The sequence below is a fragment of the Staurois parvus genome, unplaced genomic scaffold (assembly GCF_062004578.1).
Source record: "Staurois parvus isolate SC_StPar_1 unplaced genomic scaffold, SC_StPar_1.0 ptg001011l, whole genome shotgun sequence".
Classification (NCBI taxonomy): domain Eukaryota; kingdom Metazoa; phylum Chordata; class Amphibia; order Anura; family Ranidae; genus Staurois; species Staurois parvus.
This window is the reverse complement of record NW_028318807.1, coordinates 1,481,786-1,505,140: the sequence shown is the minus strand read 5'-3', so window position 1 is coordinate 1,505,140 and position 23,355 is coordinate 1,481,786. Positions and strand designations below refer to the sequence as shown.

The 23,355-nt window shown below is 49.3% G+C and overlaps 1 pseudogene; it reads left to right on the top strand.

Annotated features, from left to right (window-relative positions):
* Positions 1-13,449, top strand: part of LOC149441245 (uncharacterized) — a 38,246-nt pseudogene extending 24,797 nt beyond the window's left edge.
* Positions 13,450-23,355: the final 9,906 nt, after the last annotated feature.

Below are 23,355 nucleotides of genomic sequence, written 5' to 3'. Positions count from 1 at the left end.
ACAGTCCATACACACCCAGCACAAGGCCGGGGTCACACTACCAGACACTTCTCGGGGCTGCAGTTCCTCTGAGCTCCACAAGGTGGGGATTGCACTTCTACCCAGACAGGAAGTCTCTATGGAAGACAGGAAGTGATGTCAGATACAAACAGGAAGTGATGTCAGGCACAGACAGGAAGTTGCGGGTGAGAGCTGAGTTGGGAGGAAGCAGAGAGGAGACGTTGCTGGAAGTGGCAGCAGAGGAGGTAATAAGATGTTATTTCCTATTTACACCCAGTAACCCCCGTCATGTCCGTCCTCTTCCTCCATAGTCACGTCCGTCCTCTTCCTCCATAATCACGTCCGTCCTCTTCCTCCATAATCACGTCCGTCCTCTTCCTCCATAGTCATGTCTGTCCTCTTCCTCCATAGTCATGTCCGTCCTCTTCCTCCATAGTCATGTCCGTCCTCTTCCTCCATAGTCATGTCCGTCCTCTTCCTCCATAGTCACTGTGACGTCTTTTATCTCCAGCAGATGATGATACACACATATATAGTGTGGGAACCCAGATTAACCCCTTCAGGGGCAGAACATTCCCCCACTTCCGGGGCCGGAACTTTCTCCTCATTGTGGAGAGGTGTCACCTTCTCACCTCATCAGTCTATACCAAAGGATTATACCACTTTTATAAGTGGCAGGGGATGGAGAATCCTATGACATCACACTGGCCTCACAGCTCCTCCTCCCAATGTCCCTCCATCCAGAGTCAGAGAATCCTATGACATCACACTGACCTCACAGCTCCCCCTCCCAATGTCCCTCCATCCAGAGTCAGAGAATCCTATGACATCACACTGACCTCACAGCTCCCCCTCCCAATGTCCCTCCATCCAGAGTCAGAGAATCCTATGACATCACACTGACCTCACAGCTCCCCCTCCCAATGTCCCTCCATCCAGAGTCAGAGAATCCTATGACATCACACTGACCTCACAGCTCCTCCTCCCAATGTCCCTCCATCTGGCTCCTTTCTTTTTATTCTATGGTCTTAGGATGTGGGAGAACGCTTGGCATCCTCATAAGCAAAACAGAACTGTAGATCCTGCGTTGTGTTATGACGTCAGAATTCCTTATACCCTGTGTAGTGTGGGGGTCCTGTGGGGGGAAATTATACCTCAGCCTGAAGTGGGGCTTTAATAAAATGGAGACCTGAATGGAGAGGTGAGGAGGATTCTGGGAATATCATTTGATGTGACTATTTGTGTTCAGATGTAGAGTTTTCCTCCTGTGAAGTCTGGAGATCATATGACATCACATTGCCTCCACCTCCCTCCCTGATAGAAGAGAGAAAGAAGAAGAAGATTCTAGAAGTCACCAGAGAGATCACTGAGCTGCTGACAGGAGAGGTGAGCGGTGCCGGGAATTCTGGGACATTCTCCAGTAACAGACAAGGGATGTGTCTGGATGGTGACTGTATCATTGTGTGTGTCAGGTTCCTATAAGGTGTCAGGGTGTCACTGTCTATTTCTCCATGGAGGAGTGGGAGTATTTAGAAGGACACAAGGATCTCTACAAGGACGTCATGATGGACAATCAGCCGCCCCTCACATCACCGGGTAAGAGGAGACTTTATTGTAAAGGAGAGAGCAGTACGGAGGATCCACCTAGATCCCCCATCATCTGATAAACACATAGAAACAATGGATTCAGTCAGTGTGTGTGTTTCCTACAGATGGATCCAGTCATGGGAACCCACCAGAGAGATGTCCCCGTCCTCTGTATTCCCGGGATTCCACACAGGAAGGTCACACCATCCCTCACCATCATCAGGTAGATGAGGAACAATCACTGATAGTATCATTAGGATCTGTACATTATCTGCATTGTTACCATTGATGTCATTTTTATTATATATTCAGAGTGGAAACCTGAGAGATCCTAAAGTTGAGGTTAAAAAAGAGATAAAAGAGGAGGAGGATGAGGATGGGAAGATGGAGGAGTCAGAGTTTCTAAAGGAACACATAGATCTGTACCAGGACACCATGGTGGAGTCATCCAGCTACAGGAACCCACCAGAGAGATGTCCCCGTCCTCTGTATTCCCGGGATTCCACACAGGAAGGTCACACCATCCCTCACCATCATCAGGTAGATGATGACAATTATTGGTAGTTGTGATTTATACACAGCATGTTTGTTACAATGAATGTTTTATTATATCTTTCAGAGTGGAATCCTCGGGGATGATAATATTGATGTTAAAGAAGAGTATAAAGAGGAGGATGAGGAGTATGGAGTGATGGAGGAGTTTTCAGAAGGACACAAGGATATGATGGAGCCACCTAATACCAGGAACCCACCAGAGAGATGTCCCCGTCCTCTGTATTCCTGGGATTCCACACAGGAAGGTCACACCATCCCTCACCATTACAAGGTTGGTGGGATGGAGCATTCAGAAAAAGGACTCATAGAAGTGATTTTTTTAATGTGATGCCACAATATTGGAGTTCATGTTTTACAGGTGACCTCTTCTATTATTATTTTGTTTTAGGTTGAAGATCTGATAGATATAGAATTTGAGGTGAAAGCAGAAGAAGAAGAGGCGTATGTGAGGGATGATCAGCAGTCTATGGAGGAGGATGGAATAACGGGGACATTTATAGAGGAGGACACTCCTACAGAGATCAGCACAGGTGGGTCATGAACACTAAATCCATTCCTCCACCCATACTGCTCACTGATTGGTCCAGAGTAGGGCGGGGACTGGGTGATATCAGCCTGTAATCCCCTGGTCACTTTCCTGAGCTGTGTTCCCCGTCCTGTATTCCTGGATTTCTCTGGGATAATCTTCCTTCTCTGTGCTGCAGACACAATTTATGTATCTAGACTGGATTTATGGAGGTTCTGGGGTTCAGCTGGCAGCAAAATGTTGATTTTTCCTATAAGCATTGCATAATGTAGGCACCCAGGACATGTGACTGGGGTCTCCTGCCTTGTGCCTGACTCTTCCAGGGGACCTTCTCTGTTATCTGCTGGCTGTGCCGGGTGGAGGGATATGTCTGTAGTGTCTCAGACCCAAGTCACTGAGTGCAGTCTCAGGAGATGGGAGGCAAGCAACCCTTTAAGGACCTTTAATTACTGAATAACAATATTATGAGTCCTGACCCTTACACTGTATACTCTTATGGTGTACATTATTATTATTATACAGGATTTATATAGCGCCAATGGTTTGGTCAGCGTTTTACATTATAGTGGGAGACAATACAGCAACAATACAGTTCAATACAAGAGGGATTAGAGGGCCCTGCTCCCTGGAGCTTACAATCTAGGAGGGCGGGGTGAGTGGTACAGTAGGTAGTCACTGTGGGGGAAGGAGTGATTGGAAGAGTAGAGGATACCAGAATTAGCAGAGGGTGGGGTAGGCTTCCCTGAAGAGAAAGGTTTTCAGTGAACGCTGAAAGGCAAGTAGAGTAGGTGATAATCTGATAGATTGGGGTAGGGAGTTCCAGAGGATGGGTGACGCCCTGGAAAAGTCCTGGAGATGAGCATGGGAGGAGGATAAAAGGGAGCTAGAGCATAGGAGGTCTTGCGTGGATCGGAGAGTACAGTTTGGGTGATATCTAAAGATAAGATCGGTTATGCAAATTGGGGCAGAGTTGTGGATGGCTTTATATGTTATTGTCAGAGTTTTGAATTTTATCCGTTGGGCAACTGGGAGCCAGTGGAGGGATTGGCAGAGAGGGGTGGAGGACACTGAATGGAGGCCAGTGGAGGGATTGGCAGAGAGGGGTGGAGGACACTGAATGGAGGTCAGTGGAGGGATTGGCAGAGAGGGGTGGAGGACACTGAATGGAGGCCAGTGGAGGGATTGGCAGAGAGGGGTGGAGGACACTGAATGGAGGCCAGTGGAGGGATTGGCAGAGAGGGGTGGAGGACACTGAATGGAGGCCAGTGGAGGGATTGGCAGAGAGGGGTGGAGGACACTGAATGGAGGCCAGTGGAGGGATTGGCAGAGAGGGGTGGAGGACACTGAATGTAGACCAGTGGAGGGATTGGCAGAGAGGGGTGGAGGACACTGAATGGAGGCCAGTGGAGGGATTGGCAGAGAGGGGTGGCGGATACAGAACGGTTAGTAAGGTGGATGAGTATGGCAGCAGCATTCATGATAGACTGGAGTGGGGGATAGCCTGCGATGAGGTCGGCCAGTGAGAAGGGAGTTACAGTAGTCGAGGCGAGATATAACAAGGGAGTGATTAAGTTGCTTAGTGGTTTCCGAGGTTAGACTGGAGTTAGTGATATTTATGGTGAAGTCAGGGGAGGGGGCACGGGCAGGGGGGAATACTAGGAGCTCAGTTTTGGAAAGGATGAGTTTGAGGAAGTGGAATGACATCCATGCCGATATGTCACTTAGTAGGTTAGTAATGCGAGAGGAGACTGAAGGGGTGAGCTGAGGAGGAGACTGAAGGGGTGAGGTGAGGAGGAGACTGAAGGGGTGAGGTGAGGAGGAGACTGAAGGGGTGAGGTGAGGGGTAGAAAGATAGATTTGCATGTCATCAGCATAGAGATGGTAGTTGAAGCCGTGGGAGTTTTTCAAGTGACCAAGGGAGAAGGTGTAGATGGAGAAGAGAAGGGGCCCGAGGACAGAACCTTGAGGGACCCCTACAGAGAGAGGGAGTGAGGGGGAGGTGGCAGCATTATAGGTAACACTGAAGGAGCATTGGGATAGGTAGGAAGAGAACCAGGAGAGAGCGGAGTTGCTGAGGCCAAAAGAGTGGAGGTTTTTTTTGAGGAGGGGATGGTCCACTGTGTCAAAAGCCGCAGAGAGGTCAAGTAGTAAGAGTACGGAGTAGTGGCCATTGGTTGGGATGAGTATGGAGTAGTGGCCATTGGTTGGGATGAGTATGGATTAGTAGCCATTGGTTGGGATGAGTACGGATGTAGTGACCATTGGTTGGGATGAGTATGGAGTAGTGGTCATTGGTTGGGATGAGTATGGAGTAGCGGCCATTGGTTGGGATGAGTATGGAGTAGTGGTCATTGGTTGGGATGAGTATGGATTAGTAGCCAATGGTTGGGATGAGTACGGAGTAGTGGCCATTGGTTGGGAGGAGTACAGAGTAGTGGCCATTGGTTGGGAGGAGTACAGAGTAGTGGCCATTGGTTGGGATGAGTACGGAGTAGTGGCCATTGGTTGGGATGAGTACGGAGTAGTGGCCATTGGTTGGGATGAGTACGGAGTAGTGGCCATTGGTTGGGATGAGTACGGAGTAGTGGCCATTGGTTGGGATGAGTACGGAGTAGTGGCCATTGGTTGGGATGAGTACGGAGTAGTGGCCATTGGTTGGGATGAGTACGGAGTAGTGGCCATTGGTTGGGATGAGTACAGAGTAGTGGCCATTGGTTGGGATGAGTACGGAGTAGTGGCCATTGGTTGGGATGAGTACGGAGTAGTGGCCATTGGTTGGGATGAGTACGGAGTAGTGGCCATTGGTTGGGATGAGTACGGAGTAGTGGCCATTGGTTGGGATGAGTACGGAGTAGTGGCCATTGGTTGGGATGAGTACGGAGTAGTGGCCATTGGTTGGGATGAGTACGGAGTAGTGGCCATTGGTTGGGATGAGTACGGAGTAGTGGCCATTGGTTGTGATGAGTACGGAGTAGTGGCCATTGGTTGGGATGAGTACGGAGTAGTGGCCATTGGTTGGGATGAGTACGGAGTAGTGGCCATTGGTTGGGATGAGTACGGAGTAGTGGCCATTGGTTGTGATGAGTACGGAGTAGTGGCCATTGGTTGTGATGAGTACGGAGTAGTGGCCATTGGTTGTGATGAGTACGGAGTAGTGGCCATTGGTTGTGATGAGTACGGAGTAGTGGCCATTGGTTGGGATGAGTACGGAGTAGTGGCCATTGGTTGGGATGAGTACGGAGTAGTGGCCATTGGTTGGGATGAGTACGGAGTAGTGGCCATTGGTTGGGATGAGTACGGAGTAGTGGCCATTGGTTGTGATGAGTACGGAGTAGTGGCCATTGGTTGGGATGAGTACGGAGTAGTGGCCATTGGTTGGGATGAGTACGGAGTAGTGGCCATTGGTTGGGATGAGTACGGAGTAGTGGCCATTGGTTGGGATGAGTACGGAGTAGTGGCCATTGGTTGGGATGAGTACGGAGTAGTGGCCATTGGTTGGGATGAGTACGGAGTAGTGGCCATTGGTTGGGATGAGTACGGAGTAGTGGCCATTGGTTGGGATGAGTACGGAGTAGTGGCCATTGGTTGGGATGAGTACGGAGTAGTGGCCATTGGTTGGGATGAGTACGGAGTAGTGGCCATTGGTTGGGATGAGTACGGAGTAGTGGCCATTGGTTGGGATGAGTACGGAGTAGTGGCCATTGGTTGGGATGAGTACGGAGTAGTGGCCATTGGTTGGGATGAGTACGGAGTAGTGGCCATTGGTTGGGATGAGTACGGAGTAGTGGCCATTGGTTGGGATGAGTACGGAGTAGTGGCCATTGGTTGTGATGAGTACGGAGTAGTGGCCATTGGTTGTGATGAGTACGGAGTAGTGGCCATTGGTTGTGATGAGTACGGAGTAGTGGCCATTGGTTGGGATGAGTACGGAGTAGTGGCCATTGGTTGGGATGAGTACGGAGTAGTGGCCATTGGTTGGGATGAGTACGGAGTAGTGGCCATTGGTTGGGATGAGTACGGAGTAGTGGCCATTGGTTGGGATGAGTACGGAGTAGTGGCCATTGGTTGTGATGAGTACGGAGTAGTGGCCATTGGTTGTGATGAGTACGGAGTAGTGGCCATTGGTTGGGATGAGTACGGAGTAGTGGCCATTGGTTGGGATGAGTACGGAGTAGTGGCCATCGGTTGGGATGAGTACGGAGTAGTGGCCATCGGTTGGGATGAGTACGGAGTAGTGGCCATTGGTTGGGATGAGTACGGAGTAGTGGCCATTGGTTGGGATGAGTACGGAGTAGTGGCCATTGGTTGGGATGAGTACGGAGTAGTGGCCATTGGTTGGGATGAGTACGGAGTAGTGGCCATTGGTTGGGATGAGTACGGAGTAGTGGCCATCGGTTGGGATGAGTACGGAGTAGTGGCCATCGGTTGGGATGAGTACGGAGTAGTGGCCATCGGTTGGGATGAGTACGGAGTAGTGGCCATCGGTTGGGATGAGTACGGAGTAGTGGCCATCGGTTGGGATGAGTACGGAGTAGTGGCCATCGGTTGGGATGAGTACGGAGTAGTGGCCATCGGTTGGGATGAGTACGGAGTAGTGGCCATTGGTTAGGATGAGTACGGAGTAGTGGCCATTGGTTGGGATGAGTACGGAGTAGTGGCCATTGGTTGGGATGAGTACGGAGTAGTGGCCATTGGTTGGGATGAGTACGGAGTAGTGGCCATTGGTTGGGATGAGTACGGAGTAGTGGCCATTGGTTGGGATGAGTACGGAGTAGTGGCCATTGGTTGGGATGAGTACGGAGTAGTGGCCATTGGTTGTGATGAGTACGGAGTAGTGGCCATTGGTTGGGATGAGTACGGAGTAGTGGCCATTGGTTGGGATGAGTACGGAGTAGTGGCCATTGGTTGGGATGAGTACGGAGTAGTGGCCATTGGTTGGGATGAGTACGGAGTAGTGGCCATTGGTTGGGATGAGTACGGAGTAGTGGCCATTGGTTGGGATGAGTACGGAGTAGTGGCCATTGGTTGGGATGAGTACGGAGTAGTGGCCATTGGTTGGGATGAGTACGGAGTAGTGGCCATTGGTTGGGATGAGTACGGAGTAGTGGCCATTGGTTGGGATGAGTACGGAGTAGTGGCCATTGGTTGGGATGAGTACGGAGTAGTGGCCATTGGTTGGGATGAGTACGGAGTAGTGGCCATTGGTTGGGATGAGTACGGAGTAGTGGCCATTGGTTGGGATGAGTACGGAGTAGTGGCCATTGGTTGGGATGAGTACGGAGTAGTGGCCATTGGTTGTGATGAGTACGGAGTAGTGGCCATTGGTTGTGATGAGTACGGAGTAGTGGCCATTGGTTGGGATGAGTACGGAGTAGTGGCCATTGGTTGGGATGAGTACGGAGTAGTGGCCATTGGTTGGGATGAGTACGGAGTAGTGGCCATTGGTTGGGATGAGTACGGAGTAGTGGCCATTGGTTGGGATGAGTACGGAGTAGTGGCCATTGGTTGGGATGAGTACGGAGTAGTGGCCATTGGTTGTGATGAGTACGGAGTAGTGGCCATTGGTTGTGATGAGTACGGAGTAGTGGCCATTGGTTGGGATGAGTACGGAGTAGTGGCCATTGGTTGGGATGAGTACGGAGTAGTGGCCATCGGTTGGGATGAGTACGGAGTAGTGGCCATCGGTTGGGATGAGTACGGAGTAGTGGCCATTGGTTGGGATGAGTACGGAGTAGTGGCCATTGGTTGGGATGAGTACGGAGTAGTGGCCATTGGTTGGGATGAGTACGGAGTAGTGGCCATTGGTTGGGATGAGTACGGAGTAGTGGCCATTGGTTGGGATGAGTACGGAGTAGTGGCCATCGGTTGGGATGAGTACGGAGTAGTGGCCATCGGTTGGGATGAGTACGGAGTAGTGGCCATCGGTTGGGATGAGTACGGAGTAGTGGCCATCGGTTGGGATGAGTACGGAGTAGTGGCCATCGGTTGGGATGAGTACGGAGTAGTGGCCATCGGTTGGGATGAGTACGGAGTAGTGGCCATCGGTTGGGATGAGTACGGAGTAGTGGCCATTGGTTAGGATGAGTACGGAGTAGTGGCCATTGGTCTTAGCAGTTAGTAGATCATTAGTGAGGTTTAGTAGGGCGGTGTCAGTGGAGTGTAGTGAGTGAAAGCCAGACTGTAAAGGGTGAAGAAGGTTGTTGTCGGTGAGGTGGGAGCTCAGGTGATTGTAGACTAAGCGTTCTAGGAGTTTAGAGGTAAATGGCAGCAGGGAGTTGGGACTTAAGTTGTTCAGGTTGGTGGGGTCCAGGGAGGGCTTGTTTAGTATGGGAGTGATGTGTGCATGCTTTAGAGGGGAGGGGAAGGCACCAGTAGAGAGGGAGAGATTGAAGATGTGAGTGAGGGCGCATAGGATGGAAGAGGAGGGGGACCAAAGGAGTTGTGAGGGGGCAGGATCCAGGGGGCAGGTGGTGAGTTCGGCTTCTGACAAAACCTTAGTGACCTCTTCAGTGGTAGCGAGGTCAAAGGAGGACTGTGTTGAGGGAGGTATGGTGTGAGGGATACTAAGTGGAGTGGGTGTCTGTGTAGTGGCGTTGTCCCTATAAATTGCGTCGATCTTGTTTCGGAAGTGGTGTGCAATCTCGTGGGCAGTGACTGGGTGGCGATGGGGGCGGAGAAAGTAGAGAGTTAAAGGTAGAGAAGAGCCGATGAGGACTCGAAGAGAAGGTATTAATGAGAGTGACAAAGTAGGCTTGTTTGGCAGTTTGAAGGGAGGAATTGTATGTTAGAAAAGCAGATTTATATTGGGTGAATGCTTGGTGGGATTTGGTTTTACGCCATATTCGCTCCAGCACGATTATATTACATACTCCTGACCCCTGCACTATATACTCCATTTTATACATTACATAGTCCTGACTTCTGCTCTCTATCTACCCACTGTTATATATTAACATAGGAAAACATTGAGAAGATGGCAATGAGTGATAGAGGGGGTGGGGACCCTCGTCCTATAATCCCCTCATCACTGTCCCTCCTATAAAAGACAGTTCTGGTTGTTTCCTCACTCTCTGACTAAGGTCCATGAATAAAGAAATGACCTGGTAGGAGATCAGAGGAGCCATTTCCTAGTTCCCTTGAGGGTGGAATTGTAAGCTCCTCAGAGACCAAGCTGCCTGATGTGGGTGGAGTCCTGGTTTGGGGTAACCAATCAGCTCCTGTCTAGTAATCCTCTTTGTCTTTGTATTTTAGTCCATGGCCGGGAGATGAGGAAAACCTCCGAGGATTGTCTCACTTTGTCTCCAGACTGGAAAGTAGAAGATGAGGACATCACACAGTTTAGTCCAGGAGAAAACCCGGCTCCCTCCAATGTCCATCCGGCACCACCCAGTGTAGATGGACCATCGGATTCCTCGTATCCTGAGGAACCTCAGACTGTGCGGGACCGGGCCGGCCTTCCAACAGGGAGAAGCTTCTCCTGTACTGAGTGTGGGAAGGGTTTCTGTTCTAAATCCAAACTTAATGTGCATATAAGATCTCACATGGGGGAGAAGCCATATTCCTGTCCTGAGTGCGGGAAATGTTTTTCGAGGAAGTCCAATCTTTACACACATCAGAGATCTCACACAGGGGAGAAGCCGCATTCCTGTCCTGAGTGTGGGAAATGTTTTTCACAGACGTCCAATCTTTATAGACATCAGCGATTTCATACAGGTGAGAAGCTGTATTGCTGTCCTGAGTGCAGGAAGGATTTCTGTTCTAAAACTAGTCTTAATGTGCATAAAAGATCTCACACGGGGGAGAAACCGTATTCCTGTTATGAGTGCGGGAAATGTTTTGTAGAAAAATCAAAACTTATAATACATCAGAGGTCTCATGCGGGAGAAAAGCCGCATTCCTGTTCTGAGTGCGGGAAATGTTTCCATTCTAAATCCCTTGTTAATGTGCATAAAAGATCTCACACAGGGGAGAAGCCGTATTCCTGTCCTGAGTGCGGGAAATGTTTTTCAAAGAAGGACAATCTTTCCATACATCAGAGATCTCACACGGGGGAGAAGCCATATTCCTGTCCTGAGTGCGGGAAATGTTTTGCAGAAAAATCAAAACTTGTCAGACATCAGAGTTCTCACACGGGGGAGAAGCCATATTTTTGTCCTGAGTGTGGGAAATTTTTTTCACAGACGTACCAACTTTATAAACATCAGAGATCTCACACGGGGGAGAAGCCATTTTCCTGCCCAGAGTGCAGGAAATGTTTTTCAGACAAGTCCAGTCTTCACACACATCAGAGATCTCACACAGGGGAGAAGCCATATTCCTGTCCTGAGTGTGGGAAATGTTTTTCACAGACGTCCAGTCTGCACACACATCAAAGATATCACACAGGGGAGAAGCCGTTTTCCTGTCCTGTGTGTGGGAAATGTTTTTCACAGAAGTCCAATCTTTACACACATCAGAGATCTCACACTGGAAAAGCCGTATTCCTGTCCTGAGTGCTGGAAATGTTTTTCAGACAAGTCTAAACTTTACAAGCATCAAAGATCTCACACGGGGGAGAAGGTACTTTCCTGTCCTGAGTGAGGGAAATGTTCCTCACTGAAGTCCTGTGTTCCTGTACATCAATGAGGTGTATTGGTACACCCTGGAGGTGTATTGGTGCCCTAAATGCGGGAAATGTCTTCCAGATGAATGTTGCTGGACATCCCAGCTCTCATGTGGGGAAGAAGCACACCCTGATATACACCTCAGATATACTCCATGGCTGATCTTCATCATGGAAGAAACAGTTCATAAGGAGATCAGAGGTCCCAAAGACATGGATGAAGTGTGGGACCGGGTTGGCCATTGATGGCAGGAGAAGAATAAAAATGGAGTCCTGCCCTGTGATTGGCTGAGTACATTTTGTGGTGGGAGATTTCACCAACACTTGGAGGTCTATGGAGAACAATGTTGAACGGATGTGACCAGCATTCTCCAGCTGGGAGGAGTTTTGGCCTTATTTTATTTCTTATGATCATTGGCTCCATCTAGTGGCCATAATATCATATTGGGCTAGTTTTACTGATGGAGATATTTCAAAAAAATCACCTCATTGTGGCCACTAGATGGAGCCGGCGATCATAGGAAATCCTTGTGTTACTTAACATAGGGCCGGGTGTTGTAACAGCTGGAGGAATGATTGTCTCATTGGTCCAATGAATGTTCTATAAATAGAGCCCTTGGTTTCCTTTGTCAGTTGTCTTCTGTTCACTGGTCTTCCCAGTGAATGGCTGCACAGGGAGGGGGCTGTCAGGACAAGTCTGATGATTGGAGGAGAGCAGGCTTAGCTCCCAGCACAGTTAGAGAACTGACCATGCTGAGCTCTAATGCCTAGTGTGGTCAGTTTTAATAGGAAATTAGAGGGACTGGCAGGATCACCGGGGATCTCACACAAAGGAAGCAATACAGAGAGAAGAGGAGACGTCTTCATACCAGGACATGGGACAGCCGGCACAGATCAGGAATAGGATATGTTGGAGGAACATATTCTTTGAAGGAGAAGTTCAGGCAAAGCTCTTTTGTCTGTACTTCCCCTGTGGATCAGAGGAGTGCAGTTCATTCTGAACTCCTGTGACCCGTTTTCAGGTGAAGCCCGCTGTCAGCTGACGTCACTCAGCCAGTCCAGTCTGGGGAAAGATCCCAACATCAGAGTCTGGACCAGCTGCACCCTCCCCCTCCACAGCCCAGTGAGTGTGGGGGGGGGCAGGGCAGAGAGCGGTGACTGACAACCCCAGTTCTTCTAGGAGGAAGTGCTAACCATTATATGTTTCTATAAAGGTGGGAAGTATGTAGCAGTGCATAGACCTCCCAGCAATGTTATTACCAGGCTGCAGCTAGGGGGCGCTCTAATGTGTACAGTGTCACCCCAGCAGAGTGATCCCATCTAGCCCACATTAACCCTCTCACTGCCAGAGCTGTTTCTGCATGATTTTGCACACATGGGAAAATGCAGATTTTGGTCCTGAAGATGAGATAAACCCCCAAACATCTATTATTAGAGGCCCTGGAGAATAAAGTTTTGGTAATTTTCGGGGAATTCCAGATCATCATATACTAAGCAGGATTTGGATCCCGGTGGAGAACTTTTACCCCAAGAAAAAATGAGGGTGAGGTCAGCAGAGGAGCCCATAGTAAAGGAGGAAACTCTGAAATGTTTTCTTCAGAAGGTCGGAGTTTACTGGACAAGTGAATGTAAAATACACCATCAACGCGTTTCATGGCTTCAAAGTGTCACTTCATCAGGACAGGTGTAAGAAGACGATATAAAAATAGGGAATGAAGTAACAGTCCAGTATATGGTATTATAAAGACCCGAGTCACATACAATTCATGGACAGGACTGAGATTTATAGCATTCAGGATTTGTATGATGTTAGACAAGGTGAAGACATATATGGAGAGGATGATCAATACATGGAGAAATCAATCTATTCTATCATAGAAGGGAATCAATAGATCAATCAATGACATCAACCAATCAATAAGATCCATTTCATGGGATAGATTTATCATTCTGTGCACTGGTTATGTTGGAGGATCAAACCGTGATCACTGGATATTGGAAACATTCCTATTGATCTGATGATTGCTGGCATGGATTCCTGATTGATTATTGCTGGGAATAAAGTCCAATAAACACGCAGATTTGATGGGATTATTGATAGAAAAATCTCTTCATATTCCATGGAATAAATATGTGTAGAATAGTTTGGATTTGATGGAATAAATCTCTATAAAAAGGCTTTGTGGGGTTTGTTGGATCTTTTCTATTCCTCTCTAGGTCTGGATTTCAGGAAGAAGAAACAATTCCTCCAATTTCTATTGGATGGTGAGGAGGGGAGAGATTTGGGTGAGTTTTGTACATACAGGAGGTAATAGAGAGAATCCGGCTAGTAATTGATGAGAGGAGATTTCACTGGAGAGTTCCATTGGAGAGAATTCAGGGCTGGGGACACTGCTGGGGAATAGAGGGTTCTGATTGGGCCACCAGAAAATGTGTACATATAAATCTGTGTGTGTGTACTGCTGGGGCCTGGAGGGTTCTGATGGGACCACCAGTACACGTGTCATATTAATATGGGGGTGTGCATTGTTGGGGCCTGGAGCACTTGGTGATGGAAGGCTTGGATGCAGCTGCTCGGCCATGGAAACCCATTCCATGAAGCTCTCTACGCACTGTTGTTGGGCTCATCTGAAGGTCACACCAAGTTTGGAGGTCTTTAGCTATTGACTCTGCAGACAGTTGGTGACTTCTGCGCACTGTGCGCTTCAGCATGCGCTGACCCCGCCCTGTCATGTGACGTGGCCTACCACTTGGTGGCTGAGATGCTGTTGTTCCCAGTTGCTTCCACTTTGTTATAATACCCCAGCAGTTGAGAGTGGAATATTTAGCAGCCAGGAAATGTCACGGATGGACTTGTTGCACAGGTGGCCACCTATCACGGGACCACGCTTGGAGTCACTGAGCTCCTGAGAGCGACCCATTCTTTCACCAATGTTTGTACAAGCAGTCTGCATGCCTAGGGGATGATTGTATACACCTGTGACCATGGAGGGGATTGGAACACCTGAATCACATGATTTGGAGAGCGGGGCCAATACAATACTTTTGGCTATATATATATATATATATATATATATATATATATATATATATACACACACACACTGCTCAAAAAATAAAAGGAACACTTTGAAAACCCATCAGATCTCAATGGGGAAAAGTCTCTTGCTGAATATGTAGACTGATATGGACAGGGCAATGTAAGGACGCCCCATTGTTTGAAGGAAATGAAACTGATTGATCTACAGAGGACTGAATTCAGACACCATGAAAATCAAAGTGAAAAAATGATGCAGCAGACGAGTCCATTGTGCTGAAATTTAATTGCAACTCAAAATGATACTCAGTAGTTTGTATGGCCCCCATGTGCTTGTATGCATGCCTGACTGACAATGTCGGGGGAGGCTCCTAATGAGACGACCGATGGTGTCCTGGGGGATTTTCTCCCAGATCTGGACCAGGGAACCACTGAGCTCCTGGACAGTCTGAGGTGCAACCTGGCAGAGTTGGATGAACCAAAACATGACATCCCAGAGGTGTTCTATTGGATTTAGGTTTGGTGTCCATTCGATGGTATCAATTTCTTCATCCTCCAGGAACTGCCTGCATACTCTCACCACATGAGGCCGGGCATTGTCTGCACCAGGAGGAACCCAGGACCCACTGCACCAGGAGGAACCCAGGACCCACTGCACCAGGAGGAACCCAGGACCCACTGCACCAGCATAGGGTCTGACAATGGCCTAATAGCAGTCAGGGGGTCATTGTCTAGCCTGGAGAGGTCTGTACGTTCCTCCATGGATATGCCTCCCCAGACCATCACTGACCCACCACCAAAACAGTCATTCTGAACAATGTTATGGGCAGCATAACATTCTCCACGACCTCTCCTGACCATTGCATGTCTGTCACATGTGCTCAGGGTGAACCTGCTCTCATCTGTGAAAAGCACAGGGTGCCAGTGGTGGACCTGCCAATTCTAGTGTTCAATGGCAAATGCCAATCCAGCTCTATGGTGCTGAGCAGGGAGCATAGGACCCACTAGAGGACGTTGGGCCCTCAATCCACCCTCATGAAGTCTGTTTCTGATTGTTTGGACAATATATTGTGTTTTTGTCCAATAAAAGTAAAAAAAACTGTATTTAAATAAATGTGTTTGAAAAATTGCTGCGCGAGTACATTGTGACATAAAAAAATTGTGACATAAAAAAATTGCAGCACCCACCATTTTATTCACTAGGGTGTTTGACAAAAAAAATTTTTTTTTCTTTACACAAAATTGTCACTTAAATGATTTATTGCTCACACATGCCATGGGTATATGTGGAATTACTCCCCAAAATACATTCTGCTACTTCTCCTGAGTATGGGGGTACCACATGTGAGAGACAGTTTGGCCAGTCTAGCCAAGTACAGGACCTCAAAATCCAATAAGCACCTTCAGGCTTTTAAAGAGCTTTGTTTCCTCATTATTATGATTATTATTATTATACAGGACTAATATAGCGCCGACAGTTTGCTCAGCACTTTACAAAATGGAGGGAGACAGTACAGTAACAATACAATACAATACAAGAGGGATTAGAGGGCCTGATCCTGGGAGCTTACAATCTAGGAGGGAGAGGATAGTGGTACAAGAGGTAATTAGCTGAGGGGGATGGAGTGGTAGGAAGTGTAGTGGATTCCAATATTAGCTGGGGTCGGCGCAGGCTTCCCTGAAGAGATGGGTTTTCAGAGTAGATGATAGCCTGATAGTTTGGGGTAGGGAGTTCCAGAGGATGGGTGAAGCCCTTGAGAAATCCTGGAGACGAGCATGGGAGGAGGAGACAAGGGAGCTAGAGAGTAGTAAGTCTTGCGAGGAACAGAGAGTACAGTTTGGGTGGTATTTAGAGACAAGGTCGGTGATGTAGTTAGGGGCAGTGTTATGAATGGCTTTATACGTCAGTGTTAGTGTTTTGAATTTTATCCGTTGGGCAATTGGAAGCCAGTGGAGGGATTGGCAGAGAGGGATGGAGAACACTTAGTGGAAGCCAGTGGAGGGATTGGCAGAGAGGGGTGGAGGACACTGAGTGGAGGCCAGTGGAGGGATTGGCAGAGAGGGGTGGAGGACACTGAGTGGAGGCCAGTGGAGGGATTGGCAGAGAGGGGTGGAGGACACTGAATGGAGGCCAGTGGAGGGATTGGCAGAGAGGGGTGGCAGATACAGAGCGGTTAGTAAGGTGGATGAGTCTGGCAGCAGCATTCATGATAGACTGAAGAGGGGATAGCCTGCGATGAGGTCGGCCAATGAGGAGGGAGTTACAATAGTCAAGGTGAGATATAACAAGGGAGGGAATAAGTTGCTTAGTGGTTTCCGAGGTTAGGAACGGGCGTATCTTGGAGATGTTGTGGAGGTGAAGTCTACATGAGTTTGTCAGCAATTGGACCTGGGGCTGAAAGGACAGATGGGAGTCTAGGATTACACCTAGTACCCTGGCGTGAGGGGAGGGACTGATGATTGTGTTATTGCTCTTGATGGAGAAGTCAGGGGAGGGGGCACAGGCTGGGGGTAATACTAGGAGCTCAGTTTTGGAAAGGTTGAGTCTGAGGAAGTGCAGTGACATCCAGGCCGATATGTCGCTTAGTAGGCTGGTGATGCGATTGGAGACTGAAGGGGTGAGGTGAGGAGGAGACTGAAGGGGTGAGGTGAGGAGGAGACTGAAGGGGTGAGGTGAGGGGTAGACAGATAGATTTGTGTGTCGTCGGTAGAGATGAGCGAATTATTCAAAAATTCGATTCGGCTGATTCGCCGAATTCGCGGAATAAATTCGATTCGAGCCGAATATATTCGCTGCAAATTTAACTTATAAAAAGGGTGTTTCTAGGCTTCAGAGAGCCTTTATATTAGTGCAGAACACTGTACCTTTAATTTAAATGCCCTTGGAGTCTGCTGGGGAAGAGAAATAATACTGTCAGTCAGTATGACATGCAGATGAGTGCCGTCGATCTTAGAATCACCGCACACTTCACTCATTTGGGCAGTCACGGGGCCAAAACCAGAGTGTGGAGCCACAGTGTGGTGGTGGAGGCAGCAGCAATGGGAGGCCATACAGCACCCTATGACAAAATGGAACCCACCAGCAGTGTGAGGAGACCTGAAAGTGGCACATGGCAGAGTGTGGCGATGGAGACAGCAGCAATGGGAGGCCGTACAGGGACCCATGACACACTCTGGACCTGGCAGCAGCATGGGGAGGAGGTACAGGGGCCCATGACAGATTACGGGCCTGGCAGCAGCATGAGGAGTCGGTACGGGGGCCCATGGCAGATTACGGGCCTGGCAGCAGCATGAGGAGGCGGTACAGGGGCCCATGGCAGAGTGGCGGAGCGTAAGCAGCTAAAATTGAAGGCCATACAGAGGCCTATGTTAAAAAGTCCCCCCAGCAGCAGCGTGGGGAGACGACTATCAAGAGTCCAATGGCAGAGTGGCGGAGCAGAAGCAGCTTCAATTGAAGGCCATACACAGGCCTAGGTTAAAAAGCGGAAGCCGTCAGCAGCGTGAGCAGACGACAGAGGCACATGGCGCAGGGTGGCGGTGGAGGCAGCAGTATTCGGAAGCCATACACAGGCCTAGGTTTAAAACTGGAACCCAGCAGCGTGAGCAGACGACAAAGACACACATGGCAGAGGATGGATCTGGCAGCAGTATGAGAAGGCGGTACAGGGGCCCGTGGCACAGTGTGGTGATGGGGGCTACAGCGACTGGATGCCAGAAAGTGGCCGATAGGGCTATATACTGCATGACTACATAGGTGGTTTTTATAGTACTTTATTTTGGCCTCCCTCTCAGCAGGTGTGAAAAAGGCCACCATTTTTGAACGGTAGCGAGGGTCCAAGAAGGTGGACAGCCAAAAGTCATCCCTCTGTCTGATGGTTATTATTCGGCTGTCGCTACGCAAGCAACCGAGCATGCTATGGGCCATTTGTGCCATGGAATGCGAGGGACTCCCTGCCTCCATCTCCACAGCATACTGCCACGGTGCGTCTGGGTCCTCTGTCTCCTCCTCCTCCTCCTCTACCAGATGCTCCTGCTCCTCCACTCCTGTCCGCTGAGTGGAAAAACCACCCATTTCACTCAATAATTCCTGAGCACAAATGTCCTCCTCTACCTCCTCCTCTTCTTCCTGTCCTGCCCCCACAGGGGTCATGTGGCGTTGAGATCTGTGCGCCACGTCTACCGCACCCTGACCAGCCATTGTTAACAGCATTTGTTCCAGGACGTGCAACAGAGGAATGACGTCGTTCATCCCATAGTCCTGCCGACTCACGAATAGCGTGGCCTCCTCAAAGGGCCTGAGCAAGCCGCAGGTGTCACGCATGAGCTGCCAATGGCTGACATCTAAGTTACACAGGGGAGTACCTTTATCCGCTTGTAACATCAGGAAATCGGTGATGGCCTTTCGCTGCTCATAAAGGCGGTCTAACATGTGTAGGGTTGAATTCCACCTTGTTGCAACGTCGCAGATCAGGCGATGATGTGGAATTCCGTTCTGCCGCTGCAGCTCAAGGAGGGTGTGCTTTGCGGTGTAGGAATGGCTGAAATGCATGCAAAGTTTACGTGACATTTTAAGGATGTCTTGCAGTGGGATGGTGGATTTTAGGAACCGCTTGACAACCAGATTGAACACGTGAGCCATGCATGGCGCATGGCACAACCTTCCTTGACGCAGAGCAGACACCATGTTCTTTCCGTTGTCGGTCAACATGGTTCCGATTTTCAGTTTGCGCGGAGACAGCCATCTGTCGATTTCTCTGTTCATTACACTCAGAAGTTCCTCCCCTGTGTGACTACGTTCGCCAAGGCATACCAGGTGCAGCACAGCGTGACACCGTTGCGCCCTGCACATGTGATATGCCGGTCGGGTAATGGGACTTGGCACGGGGGTGGCGGCTGAGGACACGGCGGAAGAAGAGGTGGTAGAGGCGGACATCTTTGCTGGACCAAGGACGTGCAAACGTGGAGGCAAAAGCGGCGTGACCTGTCCAAGTTGCTGGTGCGGCTGTGCCGGCACCACGTTCACCCAGTGTGCCGTAAATGACATGTGCTGTCCCTGACCGTAGTTACAGCTCCACACGTCGGCGCTGCCGTGCACTTTGGCAGAGACCGACATGCTCAAAGACTGGCCCACCATCTCTTCTACATGTGAATGCAGGGCTGGCACTGCCTTTTTGGCGAAGAAATGACGGCTTGGCACTCTCCACCGCGGCGCGGCACAAGCCATCATTTCTCGGAAAGGTGCTGAGTCCACCACTTGGAAAGGGAGGGACTGCAGCACCAGCAACTTGGACAGGAGGACGTTCAGCTTTTGCACCGTCGGGTGCGTGCTCGCAAACTGTTGTCTCTTGGAAACGGATTCCAAGAAAGACTGCTGACGGAATCCGTGAAGAGGAGTAGCAGGAGAAGGAGCATCAGAACGCGCGGAAGATGCCAACGAGCGACAACTCCCCTCAGCAGAGGTGTTGGAGCCTTGACTGGCTGATAGAGGGCGATTGACGTCGGGTGACGGAGCAAGTAACGGAGCGGGTGATGGAGCGGGGGCTGGGGCAGGCAGAACCGCCGTATCTTTATCACGGTTTTCCCAGGCCACCAAATGACGACGCTGCATATGCTGCCGCAACGCTGTAGTCCCAACATGGGCCCCCTGGCCACGCTTGACTTTCTGGCCACATAGTCGACATACGGCTACGTTTACTTCCTCGGGCGGCTTGACAAAAAATTGCCACACCGCCGAGTAGGAAACTTTGCCCCCGATACTCCTCACTGGCTGACTGCTGCTTCCTCCGTGCACACCGGCACCACTACTGGCCGTGGTGGTAGGCTGCAGTGGAGCTGGTGCTCTACTCCGTGGCCGTTTGCCTCCACTGACACTGCTGCGACCCTGCTGCCTCCTGGGCAACCCACCGACTGTTTTGCTCGCTGCCAAGCTGCCACCCTCTTCTCCTGATGATGCGGAAGCAATAGCCTGATGACGACGAGGCTGCCAAGTGCGATCAACCTCCTCATCATCAATTAGGGTCTCCGCCTCACTACTAGACCCCTCGGCTGCGTGTGGGTCAGGAGACAGACCTGTCTCTAGACCGGCTACCAAGCCACTGTCCTCGCCACTACTTCTTCGCCTGGCTGCTGAAGAGGCGGATGTCTCCCCCCGTTCCTGACCGCCCTCTGTTAGCTCTTCCTCACTGTACAGTGGAGCTGAGCCCACAGCATGCGATACTTCGCTTGGTGAGGGAACACCAAAGGACAGGGGCAGGTCGAGGACAGGTGATTTCAGTGGGCTTGGTCCCGGGCCATGCCAACTAACGGTTGTGTCTGACGTACCCACCGACCGTTGGCTGTAGGTGTCAGAGGTGACCTGGGAAGAGGAAGACGACCGAGCCAACCAATCGATGACGGCAGGGTTGTCGGTGGAGACACGACCGCTGGATGACACCGGGAGCACTGGCCTCTGGCTGCGACTAGTGCTGCCTCGACCCCTTCCTCTGCTGCCACGTCTGCTCGCTCCTAAAACATTGCCTCCTCTGCCACTCCTATGCATGTTGTCTGACATACTCTTTAATTAAACGATTCTGTGTCCCTGAGTAACAATTCTGTGTCTGTCCCTGAGTAACAATTCTGTGTCTGTCCCTGAGTAACAATTCTGTGTCCCTCAGTAACAATACTGTGTCCCTCAGTAGCAATTCTGTGTCCCTGAGTAACAATTCTGTGTCTGTCGCTGAGTAACAATTCTGTGTCCCTCAGTAACAATTCTGTGTCCCTCAGTAACAATTTTGTGTCCCTCAGTAACAATTCTTTGTCCCTCTGTAACAATTCTGTGTCTGTCCCTGAGTAACAATTCTGTGTCTGTCCCTGAGTAACAATTCTGTATCCCTAAGTAACGTTTCTGTGGCCCTAAGTAACAGTTCTGTGGCCCTCAGTAACAAATCTGTGTCCCTCAGTAACAATTCTGTGTCCCTCAGTAACAATTCTGTGTCTGTCCCTGAGTAACAATTCTGTGTCTGTCCCTGAGTAACAATTCTGTGTCCCTCAGTAACAATTCTGTGTCCCTCAGTAACAATTCTGTGTCCCTGAGTAACAATTCTGTGTCCCTCAGTAACAATTCTGTGTCCCTCAGTAACAATTCTGTGTCCCTGAGTAACAATTCTGTGTCCCTCAGTAACAATTCTGTGTCCCTCAGTAACAATTCTGTGTCTGTCCCTGAGTAACAATTCTGTGTCTGTCGCTGAGTAACAATTCTGTGTCCCTCAGTAACAATTCTGTGTCCCTCAGTAACAATTCTGTGTCTGTCCCTGAGTAACAATTCTGTGTCTGTCCCTGAGTAACAATTCTGTGTCCCTGAGTAACAATTCTGTGTCCCTCAGTAACAATTCTGTGTCCCTCAGTAACAATTCTGTGTCTGTCCCTGAGTAACAATTCTGTGTCTGTCGCTGAGTAACAATTCTGTGTCCCTCAGTAACAATTCTGTGTCCCTCAGTAACAATTCTGTGTCTGTCCCTGAGTAACAATTCTCTGTCTGTCCCTGAGTAACAATTCTGTGTCTGTCCCTGAGTAACAATTCTGTCTCTGTCCCTGAGTAACAATTCTGTGTCCCTCAGTAACAATTCTGTATCCCTCAGTAACAATTCTGTGTATGTCCCTGAGTAACAATTCTGTGTCCCTAAGTAACAATTCTGTGTCCCTCAGTAACAATTCTGTGTCTGTCCCTGAGTAACAATTCTGTGTCTGTCGCTGAGTAACAATTCTGTGTCCCTCAGTAACAATTCTGTGTCCCTCAGTAACAAATCTGTGTCCCTCAGTAACAATTCTGTGTCTGTCCCTGAGTAACAATTCTGTGTCCCTGAGTAACAATTCTGTGTCCCTCAGTAACAATTCTGTGTCCCTCAGTAACAATTCTGTGTCTGTCCCTGAGTAACAATTCTGTGTCTGTCGCTGAGTAACAATTCTGTGTCCCTCAGTAACAATTCTGTGTCCCTCAGTCACAATTCTGTGTCTGTCCCTGAGTAACAATTCTGTGTCTGTCCCTGAGTAACAATTCTGTGTCTGTCCCTCAGTAACAATTCTGTGTCTGTCCCTCAGTAACAATTCTGTATCCCTCAGTAACAATTCTGTGTCTGTCCCTGAGTAACAATTCTGTGTCCCTAAGTAACAATTCTGTGTCTGTCCCTGAGTAACAATTCTGTGTCCCTAAGTAACGTTTCTGTGGCCCTCAGTAACAAATCTGTGTCCCTCAGTAACAATTCTGTGTCTGTCCCTAAGTAACAATTCTGTGGCCCTAAGTAACGTTTCTGTGGCCCTAAGTAACGTTTCTGTGGCCGTAAGTAACGATTCTGTGGCCCTAAGTAACGATTCTGTGGCCCTAAGTAACGTTTCTGTAGCCCTAAGTAACGTTTCTGTGTCCCTAAGTAACGTTTCTGTGGCCCTAAGTAACGTTTCTGTGGCCCTAAGTAACAGTTCTGTGGCCCTCAGTAACAATTCTGTGTCCCTCAGTAACAATTCTGTGTCTGTCCCTGAGTAACAATTCTGTGTCCCTAAGTAACGTTTCTGTGGCCCTAAGTAACGGTTCTGTGGCCCTCAGTAACAAATCTGTGTCCCTCAGTAACAATTCTGTGTCTGTCCCTCAGTAACAATTCTGTGGCCCTAAGTAACGTTTCTGTGGCCCTAAGTAACGATTCTGTGGCCCTAAGTAACGATTCTGTGGCCCTAAGTAACGTTTTTGTAGCCCTAAGTAAAGTTTCTGTGGCCCTAAGTAACGTTTCTGTGGCCCTAAGTAACGTTTCTGTGGCCCTAAGTAACAGTTCTGTGGCCCTCAGTAACAATTCTGTGTCCCTCAGTAACAATTCTGTGTCTGTCCCTAAGTAACAATTCTGTGGCCCTAAGTAACATTTCTGTGGCCCTAAGTAACAGTTCTGTGGCCCTCAGTAACAATTCTGTGTCCCTCACTAACAATTCTGTGGCCCTAAGTAACGTTTCTGTGGCCCTAAGTAACGTTTCTGTGGCCCTAAGTAACGATTCTGTGGCCCTAAGTAACGATTCTGTGGCCCTAAGTAA